General features: G+C 46.6%; 1 non-coding gene across 1 annotated transcript; it reads left to right on the top strand.

Moving 5' to 3' along the window:
- Positions 1 to 1,169: 1,169 nt before the first annotated feature.
- LOC112879190 lies at positions 1,170 to 1,278 on the top strand. Its single transcript, XR_003226012.1, has one exon. It is a non-coding gene; the product is annotated as a small nucleolar RNA R71 (small nucleolar RNA).
- Positions 1,279 to 3,724: the final 2,446 nt, after the last annotated feature.

The following is a 3,724-nucleotide window of genomic DNA, read 5'->3' as shown; positions in this document are numbered from 1 at the left end:
TCTTCTCCAGGAGAGGATCGAGTATAGCTGCGCTACACTCCTCCGTAAGTTGCACAACCTCACTGTTCGGCAGGGTCTTCTTGTTTCCAAGGATATCCTTGATATATTTGGCATATGTGGGAACCTGCATATCATCAAGAAGCCGTATATTGACATAGAGCTTCTTAATTACCTCGACGAACTTGCCAAATTGCTCGTCGGCCACTGGCCTCCTTCTCCGTTTCAGAAATGGTAAGGCGGTTGTATCGTGGTATTCTCGGGAAGCCCTTGGGACTTCCTCAGTTTCTCCCTGGGTAGCAGTGGTGTTGGATTCGTCAGCCTCCTCCTGCTCTTCGTCTTCAGCTTCGGCATCCCTAGCAGTTACGATCTTCCGCCGTGTACCTACATCCTGCGGATGGGGTGGATCCTGCGTGGACTTTCCATGCCGCGTAGTCACCGCGTACACACTTTATTTGGGGTTAACTTTTGGTTGCCCGGGTAGCTTTCCCGAGTTATGGTTAGGGCAAGATGAGGCCAGCTGAGCTACTTGGGTTTCTATCATTTTATTGAAGGTCAGCTGATTTTTAATAATAGAGTTAAAACTCTCTAGCTGTGCGGCCAAAGACTCCAAAATTTTATCATTACCTTGAAATTTCTTGCTAATGTTATCATTAATTTGTTTTTGGCCGTACACTAGGTCTTTTAGCGAAGGATGAAAATTGTTATTAAAGTTGTTACCTTGCTGTTGGCCGAAGGGAAGATTGGTCTTGGAGTTCCAACCTTGCTGAGGACGGTAGCCTGAGTTATTGGGATTGTTGTTCCCAATGAAGTTCACATCCTCTTGAGTCGTCGGGCAACTGTTGCCCGAGTGCCCAGTATCGCCACATGTCTCACATGTGATCCGAGACTCCATAATCTAGTTGACCTCATGGTGTGGAGATTCCAGCTTTTTCATGAGAAGATCCATCTTGGTTGCTAGCATATCTACACCATCAATTTGGTGTACTCCTTTAGCACGGACTGGTTGCCTATCTCCCTTCCAACTCTGGTTGGAGGAAATCTTGTCGATGAGCGCCTTAGCTCTTGCAACGTCGAGGGAGAGAAATGCTCCTCCTACTGCTGCATCTATGTGGTCTTGCGCTCGCTGATTCAGGCCATGAAAGAAGTTCTGGATGATCAGCCACTCTTCCATGCCGTGGTGTGGGCATGTTGCGATGTATTCCTGGAGACGTTCCCAGGCTTCCGGGATGGTTTCATCCTAGAGCTATTAAAAACTCAAAATCCTATTCTGAAGAGCGTTGGTCTTGCCCACCGAAAAGTACTTGGCTAGGAATACATTAGAGTAGTCATCCCATGTGGTGAATGCATCCTTGTTGGTGTAGAACCACGTCTTTGCTTTCCCAAGCAGAGAGAATGGAAACAGACGATGTCGAATGTTTTCCATTGTAGTGCCTCTGGGGTTGATTGTGCTGCTCACTTCCAAGAAGTTCTGACGATCAGCGCTGGCATCCTCTGATGCCTTTCCACAAAAAGGACTTGCTTGGACCATGTTGACAAGCCCAGTCTTTAGCTCAAAGCCTTTATTGCCTTGGTCGGTGTTCAGTCCAGTAGGGATATGGCTGCTGGACGGGGCTAAGAATTGATGGAGTGTCTTTTGAGCCATGGGTGATGAAGCTGGTGTTGTCGAACCTTGGCCTAAGAAAGCCTTTTCTAAGGTGGGACGACTCTGCGTCGGACAATTCGCCCAATTCTTTCTAGATTCGGGTTGAAGTTGTATGGTAGATTAAAACCGGTCATGCACTGCTCTTCATATATCACAAAGACAAGAGAGCAAAGGTAAGCCCACTAAAATTAGCGGTGATAAATCAGTAAATTTATCAAACTATTCAACGATACCTTTAGCACCAATTGCTTCCCCGGCAACGGCGCCAGAAATGCTTGTTGGTGTTTCTTATACCCAACAGAATATGTATTCCGTAAGCGCACAGAATCCACCGCTGTAGCACTTCACCTTGGAGTATTCCAGGGTATCGTAAATTTCCACGGGGAAGCACTATGGTCTAAAGAGTATCGAATAAACGAGTTTTAAACTTTACTGGAGATATCCACGGACTAACTTAGTGGGGGTAAGCCAGATAAGATATGATAAATGGTCATGCAATGACCATTTGACATAGGAGACTCTAAATCTTAGAGCGGTAAGCAGTTGGGAGGACAACAAATGATAAAGACTCCTAAAACACTTCTAGACTAACGAGCTAGCCTCTCTAGACTAAACCTTATTTCTAACTGGTTATCGGGAACCAAGAGCTTACTTCGGCGGCTGGAAGAGGAAGGACTGCAGAAACGGGTGAGAGGGGAGTCCAACGGCAACCTGCTACTACTGCTATGAAAGCACCCGAACGTGGTGGACTACAAGGGACGGACAGGGCTGTCACCACTTGCCGCCTACCACACTGTTCCGTGGGGTGGAACACACTTCCTAGCTAACACTAAGCTAGACACCACGTCTGCACTTGGTGTTAGGATTTATCTTGAGGCCTTCAAGAGAAATCCCCCCTCAACCTAGGGACCTGACTTCAGCTCCCTAGTCCGAACAAGAAAACCCGTAAGGTAAGATCCGGATAAAACAAGAAAGATAACAAAGCCTAAGCTAGAGGACAGAACTTCCGCACACAAGTTGAATAACTTCGAAAGATAAATAAATGCGGAAAGTAAAACTGACTCGATAAGATAAAAAAGATAACTTATATTGATAAATGTCAAAGGGATAGATACAAGAGCTTATACCAGACTTCCGATGACGACTCCAGAATCCCGAGACAAGCTCGACTCGACTCTAACACCCAGACTACTAAACCTAACTCTAGAAATTGAAATGAGTGAGAACTCCTTAGTGTGTGTTATAAGTGATGGGTGACCCTCTATTTATAGCTGTTGCAGGTCGGTGCTGAGGTTGATGCTTAGCTTGGATGCCACTTCATCGGTTGAGGTAACTTCCACATGAAGTTGAGTTCAAGAGGCTGCAAAGTGTGACCGGCCGACCTCTCCCAGGCCGGCCGGCCTGGGATTTGTGCCACTTGGCACCACCCTTCTTCAGGACGTCCCTGATGCTCTCCTGGTGTTGGTGGCAGTTGCGTTGGTTCGAGGTTTGACAGTTAGGGGCCGACCGGCCTGACCTTGGCGCGTTTTGTCCCTCCGTTTTACCGACTTTATGATCAATGCTTGTGCTTTGTCTAGGGAGGCGAATCTCAGGATTTTGCCCAAGTCTTGCATGTAGGTGGGCCCTTCAATGCATGGGTGAAGCCTTTCGGGTCATCTGATCAAACCGACTTCAAGTGCATGGCTCAGGATCAAGATAAGTGTATTTCCTTGCCCCTGGATCGATGTCGTGGCGATTGGATCCAGTGCCAGTCGGCCGGCTTAGGTGAGGCCGGTCGGCCTAGGATTTCTCCCATTTTGCCTCATTTTTTATACACCTGTCCATGCATTCACAACTCATCCAAAACTTGTGGAACTTTATTAGAATAAACAAAATATGTATGGAACATGATGCAATTTTGCCTCAGATTTTTTTTTGCAAGTTTTCAAAAGGATGGTTTAAGATTCCCCAATGGTGCTCTCAAAGTCGCTCAAGGTGTGGTCGGAAATTGACCATCTTATTCCTACTTCTAAGGTTGATATGTGGAGTTCATAGGTAGGAAGAGTATTGCATACCTTGGTTACCTTTGTTGCCGAGCCAAAG

This window comes from Panicum hallii, chromosome 1 (genome assembly GCF_002211085.1).
Source record: "Panicum hallii strain FIL2 chromosome 1, PHallii_v3.1, whole genome shotgun sequence".
In the NCBI taxonomy this organism is placed as follows: Eukaryota; Viridiplantae; Streptophyta; class Magnoliopsida; order Poales; family Poaceae; genus Panicum; species Panicum hallii.
This window is presented reverse-complemented; position numbering and strand designations above follow the sequence as displayed.